A 12,484-nucleotide genomic window follows, 5' to 3' on the forward strand; every position below is an offset into this window, starting at 1 on the left:
ACTGGACCAAAGGCCTTATGATAGAAAAAATAGGAGTAGTACACACACAGTAATAAATTAGGTAAACTAGACGTTTGAGAAAGATCTAGAAGGCCCAGAGCCAGGATTTTGCAAGCTTGAAGAATTCAGGTCACCTAATTGAAGAGGTCAAATTGAGGAAGACATCCATGGCGACCACCAGGGGGATGAAGGCTTGAGGAGAAGACCCCCACAGTAGAAGACTGCGCATGTCTGGAAAGCCGCCACCCAGAGACTAGCCTACTTATTAATATGTATGTTAAATGATGTAACCATGTATCTAAAGTGTATGAAATAGCTTGCTTTTGCACTTTCAAGTTGAGCAAGTTTGTCCAGAGGGAGCTGGCTTGCTCCCAACGTTGACTAAACAAATACCTTGCTGCTTAAAAATACAAAAAGTCTCTGAGCAGTCTTTCAGACTGCGTTTTTTGGAATCAAGAGGCCAAAGCCAGACAGAAGAAAGACAGAAAAGAAGGGGCTTTTTGCCACTGTAAAAGAATTAAGAAGTTCTGCGTTTCTTCAGCTTTTAATGATTGGGTCTGCAGCACTCTTTATATTTCTCAGACCTGAGCAAGTCTCAGATTGTTAAATAGCCTTGGGTAAACATGGTTTCTAGAAGACTTATTTTGTCACCCTAATTTTTTTGTGTCATCTAACTGCTGTTCACTACAGTATGATACATGACAAGGCAAATTTCATTACTAAATGTATCTGAACTCATCTAAGCTGGACTGGGATAGCCTAGCTCTGTATCTATTATTCATAATAGTTTAAGCATTATTATTAATTTTGAGTAGCTTCTCTGAATTTAGAAAGTGTCTGATAGACTGATGTGCTATCATGAAGTACCTCACATTTCCCTAAGATCTGTTTCCATTTTCTACTATTCCAATGCTTATCAGAGTGAAAACATCAGAAATAGTATGACAACATGTCTCTAGGACATGTATGAATTTTCTATGAAATGCATCATCAGACAAAAAGAGAGTGGCTTCATTGCTATTTCAACAGACATAAAAATCATCTCTACATGAGATATTTGCCTGATGGAGCTGCAATTTTCTTTAACGTGCAGGACTAAGATTCACAGTTCACTAAAGCCTTCAAATACAGATGAAATGTCATTTCATATCAGAACAAAGTAAACACCTCTGTCCTTCATGAACATTAAGAACACAATTCCCTCTAATATTTAATAATAACACTAAAAATTAATGATGTGAGAAGTGGCCTAAAACAATATGAGATTAACATGGCACAGTATGAGTAGCACATTCACATTTCTGGCACCTGTGTTCTTCCAACAATCAAGCAATTCATTCGTTAAGCAATGCCCTCAGCAACTGGAGGAGAGTGATCAAAAGTGCTATTAATAGGTCAAATATAATTTCTGAATTATGTGTCCAATTAATGTGTACAAAACCACTCTGTTTTCCATTCTTCATTACAATGGAAAAACTTAATTCAGCAACTGATGAACAATACAAAGACAACTGGACAGTCTTCAGAGAGTTTATTTCAGAGAACATTGGGTGGGTAATATTTAAATGTTTCTGATTATGCTACATTATAACTTACAGGAATTTTCATTTTTCAAATCTTATCTCAGAGCCAGACATTTGTTAAAAATAATGAAAAACGTGTGTTTAAGGATATTATTGTAACAGATGGAATTATATGAGTTCTGGACAGAGGAATGCAAGTGGTATTTGCAAGAGTTGTGAGGGCAGACAAGCATCCCATTTTGTAGTCTGCCAAGACTTTTGAAACATCAAGACTCTTACATATAAATTTGTATGAATTTTAATATATATTCAGATTCTTAGTTATAAAAATGACAAAGAGCTGAACTTTCACCTCTGGCTATCACTAGGAGTTTTTCTTATTTCTATCTCAAGTTCTTGGAAGTATTTACTTTCCGACAAAAATGTTCATCAAAGGAGCATAGCAAGTGAGTTAATTAAGGCAATTTCATCTAATATTTAGCTTTTTTAATTGTCTAGCATGTTTATTCTCACAGTAAAAGTTGAAGTTTTTAATGCACCTTGTCCAGTCAAGTCATCTGAACCATCAGAAAAAATTAAATTGAAACTGGTTCAACTAAAATGAATTCATTATGCATCTAAACATAATGATTATTGCATTTAGTCTACCAGACAGATTTATCCCTCTAAAGAAAAGCTGGGTATACTTACCAGTGTTTAAGTGGGCATGTGCAGAAAAGAAATAAGTCAATGACAAAAATTATATTTTAAATTAAAATAAAACAAATTAAAAAATAAAATAAAATAAAATAAAACCAAAACAAACAAAAAACCAACCAACCAACCAAAAAAAACCAAAACAAACAAACAAAAACAACAAAAAAACACACACACAAAAAAAAAAACCAAAAAACCAAAAAACCAAAAACAAAACAAACAAAAAAACTTAGAATGACTCCAAGTTGTCATGCCAGTATAAAATCACTGTCATTACCAAATTTGCCATAATTGCTGGAAATTATTTACATCGTTCACCCGATACAGATATTTTTCCTAACAGCTGAGATGTCATTTTCTGTAATTTCAGGCATAGACATCCCAAGACTTTTACAAAGAACATGGGATTATAACTTTAGTTTTAGCATGTACTGGTTAAAAATTACTGCAGTCTAATATCAGTTTGAAAAGGAGTCTGAGAAGCTTGATCAGGCGCAATGTCTATTAAAGGATCTGTCTGAAATACTACAAGACAAATAATTCTCATTTTCTTTAGGATCAGAAGTACAGGTTGTTGACAGAACCCAAATGGAAGCTGGATTTCTCCTAACTGTGAATGTGCCTGCCCAAAGTTCCTCCTAGGCAAACCACTTATTATCTCTATCTCACAGCTTCCTTAAAGGAAAAACGGTTAAGTTTAATGTTATTTTCGTTTTAATATCTATTTACATGTATGTATGCATAATTATTTATATGCAAGTATGATATAAAATGTCCTAGACTACAGGAAGGAAGGAAGGTGATATTATTAGTGGTGCAGCTTTGGTCTCTAAGCTTAGACTTAGCCTATGTAGCTCTGATACAGTCTGACTCTCTCAGTGAACTTAGGCAAGTTATTTGACCTGCTTGCATCTCAGCTTTTCGGTTGACTGGAAAGAAGCTGTAATACAGACAGGAGGAGTGGAGATGCTTAAGTTTAAATGTGACTATAAAGTTCAAGTAGAAATACAGCTGATGTCCATCGCTCAGGTCTAGAAGGTTTTTTGCCCAACAGGGCAAAACCAGTTTATTTTAGAAAACTTCTAAAATAACTTTTACTTTTAAAGTTAAACAATATTTTTTCAAATAATTAATACCAGAAACATAATAATTCTGTGCTTCCTCAGCATGTCAAAATCTTTCCTGTCATCTGCAGTTTCCAGAACTGCGATATCACCAATCTCTGGGATTATTTTTAATATTCTGGACATATTAACAAGTCATTTTCAGCTAGAGCAAAATAATTAAAGGGAAGGATGCTGTGAGGTAATACATAAAAATAAAAAGCAACAGTATAAAAAAATAAAAAGATTCTTATTCTCATAAACAGAAAATGTTAAATACTAGCCTTACTTTATTAATGCAGGTATGTTATTTAGTGGGCTGATACCAATGCTGTAATTTTACTTCAAAGAAACCTACCCCACTAATTAAGTCATATAATTCATGACTGCTGAATTGTTACATAGAGGAACACACTGTGGTAATCTAAACTAGAGAGTGTTTATCAGCACTATACAGACTTTAAACCCCAATCTTTATATGGTTTGGGATAAATTTTAGCGTGTTTTTTTTTTTTACTTTTCTCTGGTGATTTGGGTTGTACTGATGGGCTACAGAAGTGCTGACCGTAGCAGACTCTTGATACAAGAATAGGAGGAGCTGCAATGTATTTGCTTCTTCAATATGCCAAACAGCAAACATTAATGCAAATGGAATACCTGGGAAACATCATTTTATTCTCATATGGCTTAGGGAGTAGGCTAGCACAAAGCGCACAGTTACTGTTACTACACTGTATAACTAATTCCACTGCATGGAATTTTACAGCAATCTACTAGACACTTCTATTCAATCTATACAACATTTTTTTGCTTTATGGAAAGCATGAATTACAATTAATTTTCAAGCATCTGTTTCTGGAGATAGCCTCTCTATTTACAAATGAGACAAAAAAACCCCACAGTTAAATCAAAGAATCCAAACGAAGAAAAGTCCGCCACCACAGAAATATCCTATTCAATACGACATCAGCAGAATTCAGATTTTTTGAAAGAGCTTTCAGTGGTTTACTTTCTATATTTTGAAAACACATCATTACTACCAATGGATCAGACTGCAAATCAGGTTTCTAAAGTTAATCTTTATGCAGACCACTTTCACGTAGACAATCTCTATGATGTATCCTTACCTAGAGGACTTCACTGACATTGCATGTCCCTGACATGCACTTGGAGAGACTTTAATGAGCACTTATAAGTAAAACTCGTCATGTACACACAGGGATTGAAGTCATTATATGCTTCCAAAAGCACACTGTACTATAACTTTGCCTATACAATTAAATATGTTCAAAACCACTCAAATTAAAAACAAACAAAGCACAAAAATCTTATCAGATTTAGATTTTTTAAAGAAATGGTTTTTTTAAGACAAAATCTTCCACCATCACCCCTTTTTGTCAGCTGATTAGTTTTGACAGTCTCTAGTACTAAGGCCATTTGAACCATAATGCTTGGAAGTACTTTTTATTTCCTGCAGCTGATGATGCAGAAATAGCCTGCAAGCATACCTTAAAAAATTTAGTGCTTTGAGAAAAGAGAAGCAGCCTGGTTCTGGCAAAGAGTTCTTTACATCACTTTCTTTGTGCCTGGAGAATCTCCTCAGTTCTGCCCAAGGCCCATTACAAGTTTAATAGCTTAGTTGCATTTCTTGATGATGCTCCCTCTCAAATCCACTGCTTTTAGCTACAGTTACCTAAGTTAGAGTTGGCTTTTCCCAAGCCCAATGCTCAATAGCTACTATACTTCCCTCCAGTCTGTCAGATGCTTTTCAATCCCAATGGTGCTCAAATTCTCCCCTACTGCAAAGCTCAGAGTAAACAGAAGGAACACACGTGGTCAAGCACAGTTGCCATTTGACTTTAAAGAAATTTGAAACAGGTTTGTTTTTTTTACTTTTAAGACTACATCATTTAGTAAATCCCATTGTTTAATGAAAAAAAAAATCCACCACGGCATGCTTTTAATTATTGTATTGGTTAAATGATAAGTTTGTCAAGAAAAGAAGCTGTTGCCCCCAAACTCCTTCATAATGACCTGTAAAAAATGTACTGGGCTAGACCTTCAGCAGATTTAAGTCAGTCCAGCAACTTCAGTACTGTTATGCTAACATGTTCGTGGCCCATACTTATATTTATTATTTCTTAAGGAGATGACTTGTCATTCTTTTTGTTGTCTTTAATATTCAATTACTTTAAAACCAGAAATTAGTCAATCATAAAAAGCCCCAGTTCAGCATGAAAAAAAGATGTTGATGGGTTTTACTTTTAATCCTACCTCATTATTTTTCAATGGTTTAATTTTTTTCCTATATCTTGATCTGAGCAAAAGGCACTGTGTATATGAAACTCTGAAATGAATGCTTCTAAATTCCAAACTGCACAGCCTTTCCTGCGAAGTAGTACCAACACGCAGATAATATATTTTTTATTCCCACACTGCTCACAGACCAAGACCTCAGTTGCACTAAGGACTATACAAATCTGCAAGAAAAAATTATGGTCTCAATCCTAAACAGTTCACAGTCAAACCCTAAGGTAAAGGAGAGCAGTGTATTGGCAGAATACAGAACAGAACATGCTAAAACCAGTAAGGCAACACTGATCAGCATGATAGTCTGCAGCCATAGCACACCTCCAAACTGTGTTTTTTTGAGGAAATATTACCAAAAAATATTTTTAATAAGGGAACTGAAAGAAAAGAGTGGGGTAAGTTTGCATCTATTTCTTGAGCTTTCCATTCAAGCATTAGCAGCAGCAAGCCTCTCAAAGAACAACATAAAACAGAGCCGGAATGTCCTGTGCTTCTTAGCTTCTAAACAGTGTTTCTGCAAAGTGAAGCACTTTAAATTTTGAGAAAAGTTGCCCTCACCTCAGCAACCTTCACTGAGCATGACAGAGGTACAGACAAGCTCAGATGAAATGTAGGGATCGAGTTTATTTCTATGTCTCAAGAAAAGAGTAACTATATCTGAACCGTTCCTGACATATTTGTCTAACCTGTTTCTCAGACAAAAAAAACTGTTAATGTGTACAGTATATTCTACCCTGAAGCACTTCAAAATCCTAAACACCAAGACATACATTTTGACACTACTTTGAGACAATTTCCCACTATAATAGCACGTATCAGATCTTTTCATGGTAATAATTTTGAATTTTCAATGCTAGATAAACAAAATAAAGTCACACGGGCTATTTAAACATAGTTCCAGCCGGGAAAAAAAACCATATAAAAAACTAGTTCAGAACAGACAGAAAACAGACTGTGTTTTATACTGAGATTTACAGCAGCAGGGGAAGAGCTCTCACTGCCAAGTCTGTGCTGCTGCTTAGAATGAAGAGTTAATAATTAAATTGAAAATTTTGTGGAGAGACTTGGTGATCTGGAAGGTACAAAAACAAGCATGAGGAAGAAGTTTAAGTTAGAGAAAGTGCCACACAGCACATTTAGTCAGGGGAGGTTAAAAAACAGAAACAGAAACAAAAATCCTTCTTACTAAGGAAAGAGATGAATATGTTGAAAATGAAAGGAAGTCAGGGGCTTTCATATGGACTGAACATATTGAGGTTTATTCTACAATTTATAAAGAGCTGAGATAGAAAGCTTTTGACACTTTATGGGGAAGTATGGAGAATTTGCAAATAGGAAGCCTAGTGCTTACACTCAGAAAAGAGGGGGAAAGAAGAATCCAGGGAATTATCGATCATTCAGTTTAACTTGAATTCCCAGAAAAATACAGAAAGAAATAAGCAAACACATTTCAAAAACTTAGAGAAAACAAACAAGACAAATAACAGTCGAAAGGGATCTGTCAACAATGAGCTGTCACTTTTCCTTCAGTGAGACAGTAACAGGAAGCATGGATGAGAGGCAAGCAGCCAGGTGTCATTTATCTTAACATTAGAAAGATTTTTGACATCACCTCAAATTACACTCTCAGTCATAGTCAATCTATTGAAACAGATCTAGCCCCTAAAGGCTAGGTGTAAATTATATTAGAAAGTTGTGGAAAGATAAAATTTGTGGTTGATTTACTGACAGAAGGGAAGGGATGACTCAGGGTGTGGCCCAGAAAGGTCTATTCTTAGTCTGCTATTATTTAATACCTGTAATAACCACTCATTCAGTTTGGATGACAAAATAGAGTGTATGGTGATCAAATTTGGGCAGTAACACTGGAAATGATTCAAGCTATGCTGAAGGTCAGGACACTTATTCCAAATGATACCACGGAGTCTGAAAAAACGAAGCATCCAGTTTAACCGGGACAACTAACAGTACATTATGGGTCAGGAAGGACAGGGAGATAGCAGCTCTTCAACAGAAAAAGAGATCTCAGGGCTTTAGTAGATTATGATATACTGAACCGATGTCATACTGTTGCAAAAGGGGTAAATGCCATCCAGAGAAACATGGATAGATACAATAATCTTTCCCCTCTGCTCTGCGCTCATGAATATATGAAATGATGTTTCTGCTGTACTCTGCACTAGCGAGACTTCAGCCAGAACACTTTCTGAAGGTTAGATCATTGTGTTTCACTTTGAAGGAGAATCAAATGGGAAGTCCAAAGAAAATCAGCAAAGAAAACAAGCTCTATGTGACTAAATTGAACAATTTTCTGCTTTTGTTTACAAGGAAAATGCTTCTCTAAGAAGTGCTAGGGAAAGAAGGTCTAAGTAAAAGAAATTTATCACTGCCACAATAGTAAACTGTTTTCCACATAGACTTAAAGGAGCTTAAATCAGCTTGCGAAATATTAAGCACCTGGCATGTGGAAAACGAAGTCCAATTTGGAGACCTATATGTGAATGAAAAACTTTCCAAGGATTGATAGAAAAGCTTGCACAACCCAAAGCAAAAAAAGATCCTAAATAAGTAACCAAGTTTATAAACTGATAAATCTGACATGGCTTTCTTCTACAGCTCTTACTAGAAATATAGACAGTCTTGTATTTACTCACAAAACTTCAAGTGTAGAAGTCCAGTTGCTTGTATCCCTCCCAGCATTTGCTCAAGGCATACAGGACATTGCCTTTGAGGGGATTATTAACAGACCAAACCCATCAAACAAATGAAAGCCAGAAAACTTAAGAAGTGATGGCTGAAGATGTCCCTGTCTCTGAATTACTTACGCAAATTCAGTCTGTACAGCTCACCTGCTCCAAACAGCCCATAGTGCTGGAGACTGTCCAGCCTCCCAAGGCAGCCCAGTGCTCGGTTAGAATCTTTCAGCATGTCTCCTTTAGGTCTCTCTCACTGTAATTCAAATCCACTACTTCTCCTAACAGCCAAATTAACTATGCCTAACAGTTTGTTCTTTTCCTGAATAATCTTTTCTGTATTGAAAGAGATTGACATAATCCCTCTCAGTGTAGTCTTCTTCAGACTAAACAATCCTAGTTTGCCTAAATATTTCCTACAGGCCTACATTTAGATGGCTGATCTTTATGATTGCTTGCAACTGGACTCTCTCCAGCTACTCTACCTTTTTGAGTGAAGTCACAGTTCTGCCAACGAGTTCATAGCACTGGGGAAGAGAACAGATGAATTACATCACAAAGTCTGGGAGTTCCTTGCTGCAATGACCTCTGGCCATGCAGGTCAGTTAACTATTCCAAAGCCATTGCCTAGCTTTATGCCTAAGCTTTCTATAAAGTAGGGGTTTGCTTGAATTCCTGTAGTTACCAAAAACAGTACTGCAATTCTCCCTATTTGATCCAGTCATTTCCAGCCTATCCTATTGATATATTCAACACTAAATCTATTTCGTGCAAACCGAAGTTACAATGAGATTAGCTATTCTAATCATTCCCTGCCTTAAGATGTATTAACACAGTATCGCCACTAAAATCAGTCATATCATTTTGAAAAATGCAGAAAATAATTCACTTCCTATCTTTAAATAATTAAAAAAAAATTGTTTGGGGATTTATCAGGATGAAAAATCCTGGATAAATATTAGATGACTATCCTAAAGAAATTAAAATAATACTATTGGAAGATGAAGAGAAACTACAGCAAAGCAAATAGAAAAATAATCATATAGTAATGTTCTTCTAACTCCCAGTTATTCTCTTTCATCATATCATAACCACAGATTCCCTCTCATTTTCCATTTAATGATTTTTAATAGTAGACTTTCATTATGTAACAAAACCGAATAATAATTGTAATAATTTAATCTACCATTTTTGCTTTTAAGCATGAATATTTTGCTTCAAGATTTAAAGGGCAGCTCAATTTTCAAATTACAATACGTACATAAATTTCTGTGGGGAGAAAGGAGAAAGATGGAAGAACTGGGGAAGAAACATGCTCATAGTCCACATTTTACACTGGTGCCTCACAAAGCAATTCACTGTAGATTGCTGCCAGCTATGCATAATCCAAACTACCTGCTATGCCCAGTAGCTGTCTGTCTATGCTAAAACTCTTAACATTAGCTTGTACCAGGGGAGCAGCTAACCCTGCTCTGAAGTCCCATATATGAATACAGAACTCTCCAGGAATGCATATAAAAGCTCCTGATTTTTTATTGTTCTATCACTGCACACTTGTTTTTACTGCAGAAGAGAAAAGAATATTTTAAAACACAAGTGATTTATTTTATTTGTCGTGCATGACAAGGTCTCCTTTCCGGTTTATTGAAAAAAACAAGCATACTCCATGTTCCTGTTGGCTATGGCTGTTCAAAGGACAATTCATTCTAATCATACCACTTCTTACCAAGGATGATCATAAAAAGCTATAAAATATCTACCATCCACTCAAGAATTCTGTGACAAATTCACAGCCAAGCATGTAACTGCAACGCTATGTTTCATTTGAGAAACCTTTCACTCACCCTGACGAGGTGGGAAAAAATCCTTATTCATCCTAACTCTCAAGCAGAGACTGTTTCATTGGCAATTTGGTATCATTGTAATGAAGAAAAAATGGTTATCAAATTTCAGGATATTTTCCCAGTGGCTATCTTTTATCCATCTTCCTTTTTTTTTTTTTTCTCCAGAGAATCAGCGAAGTTGGTTGTCTGGGGAGAAGAAAGCCTATTAGGACCAACAAAGTAAAACACTTTGGAAGGAAGACATATTGTCATTCTTTGGTTCTTCTAAGCTCATTTGCTTCTGAATCCAAGTTCTGTTTTCAGTCATGTCTGAAATAGCATCTGTTCTACTATGGGCACTTCTGAAAATCTTTTAATGCTTTCTCAGCCTATTTCCTCTCCATTACAAAGCTTTTTATATGAATACAATCTGCAACCTTTCAAAATCATAAAATCCTAATTTTACTCCATATTTCTTGCACTTTTTTGTCTTGTCTACATTTTGCAGCTACTGTAGCCTACTGTTGACTTATCCCTTCAGTCTAGCATTGGTTCTTGATGACTACATTTTTCATATTGACCTAAGATACTGACAATAAAATGGAACAAACTCTGAACTGTACTTATTGACCAGTGCTAAGAGCAGGACTAGCTTTGCAAAACCTAAGTAGTCTAAAAACCATAACAGCTTCTTCTACTTTCAGTCCTCTGTAGATTAAAAGAAGACAGCAGTATAATTTTGAGAAGAACTAAAAACATTTTTGCTTGTCTCATTGAGTTATATTTTTAGCCCAGCATCAAAAATTTTCAGTCAGATAACATGGATAGAGTGTAAGTTTGAACTCTACTGCCCTATTATATATGGGCAGAAGAACACCCTGCAGGCCATATGATTGTCATATTTTGTTTATAGATATAATCATATACAGCACTAAGTGCTCCTGTTATGTATTTCACTGTACTATGTTCTTTTGTTAAAAAGGGCTTAGGTTCAGCTATTTGAAAACATCTATCAATTATATAATAGTTACCACAGGAAAAAAAGAGGCTCTCTGGCTTCTTTAATGAAATATAGTGGCCTACAGCAAAGCTTGAAATTTATTTGGTGCAGTTACAGAAAATGTCAGAAGCTTTTTGAGTCATTTTCTTTACCATTAGAAAGGAAACTAATGCATTTTGAATCTGTAACTTCCAAAAAGAATTGACTAATTTCAGTGTTGATGGTTTCCTTCGGGATGAGATACAAGACAAGAGTCCTAGAAAAGAAGAGAAATCAAAAACTGATTCAAATATCTTTGTGATCTGGTTGCCTGAGGGGAAGATCTCTGTCAACATGGGGTTCCCAATTTTTACTAGTTCACCTAACACTCTGCTTAAGGCTGATGATGATTATGGCTGTCTCTCTGATACTTCATCACAGAAGTGTAATTTTAATTTATGGTTCACTTAGTCATAAATCAAGATCATTATAGAAAAATGGATGCCCCTGAGCCATTTATATCCTCAATGCATACACTCCATAAATCTGAAAGCTTATGCACCTTATTATGTCTAAGAGAATGTCAAAAATCTGTTATTGTAAAATTTCTTTTGTCTTTCAAAAGAACTCTTGTGTTCTGGTGGAAAAAAAAAACAACAAACCAAACCAAAACAGACAACAAAACAAATACAAGTGAATTCTGCCTTTAAAATGTCACTGTTTTCACTTGAACAAAGAATCATAGATTGGCCCAGGTTGTAAAGAACCTTGGAGACCATTTAGTCCCAACCTGCCCTGTCATGGGCAGGGATATCTTTCACTAGACCAGGTTGCTCATGCCCTTATCTAATCTGGTCTTGAAAATTTCCAGGGAAACATACAGTTTATTTGATATGCTTTGGATTTTTCCTTAAGGAGTAATATCACATTAATGGATATCCACTCAAGCATTTTAACTGCATCAGCTAAATGCATGATTTTGAAAGCATCAATAATTGTGTCTGCCTGAAGCCCCATGAATCAGAACTGCTAATTGGAAGAATATGGACTTGGATCTACATATTTTTCATATTGGGATATTTAAACACAGACTTTGGTAGACCAAAGCAATGTACAAGCTTGAAAAGCAATCTGAAAATGTGTTGAACTGAATTTAAAAAGGTGTGGGGTTTTTTTTTAAAAGTCAAAATATAAGATTTTAAAATCCTTTAGCATTTCAACTTTTCTTTTTCCAACTGGCATTCAGTTTTAAAAATAGAAAGTTCTTCAGAGGAGAAAAAAAGTCACTCAGAAATGAACCAGAACAAACTGAATGCGTTTCTAAGGAAAGGAACTGAGAAACTTGTTATTAAAACTT

General features: G+C 35.4%; 1 protein-coding gene and 1 long non-coding RNA gene across 6 annotated transcripts in view; one reads left to right on the top strand and one right to left on the bottom strand.

Annotated features, from left to right (window-relative positions):
• Positions 1–12,484, bottom strand: part of GRM8 (glutamate metabotropic receptor 8) — a 332,411-nt gene that overhangs the window by 50,495 nt on the left and 269,432 nt on the right. The window lies entirely within an intron of this gene.
• Positions 7,913–10,620, top strand: LOC135414887 (uncharacterized). Its single transcript, XR_010430880.1, has 2 exons — positions 7,913–8,925; positions 10,335–10,620. It is a non-coding gene; the product is annotated as an uncharacterized LOC135414887 (long non-coding RNA).

The sequence above is a fragment of the Pseudopipra pipra genome, chromosome 5 (genome assembly GCF_036250125.1).
Source record: "Pseudopipra pipra isolate bDixPip1 chromosome 5, bDixPip1.hap1, whole genome shotgun sequence".
NCBI lineage: Eukaryota > Metazoa > Chordata > Aves > Passeriformes > Pipridae > Pseudopipra > Pseudopipra pipra.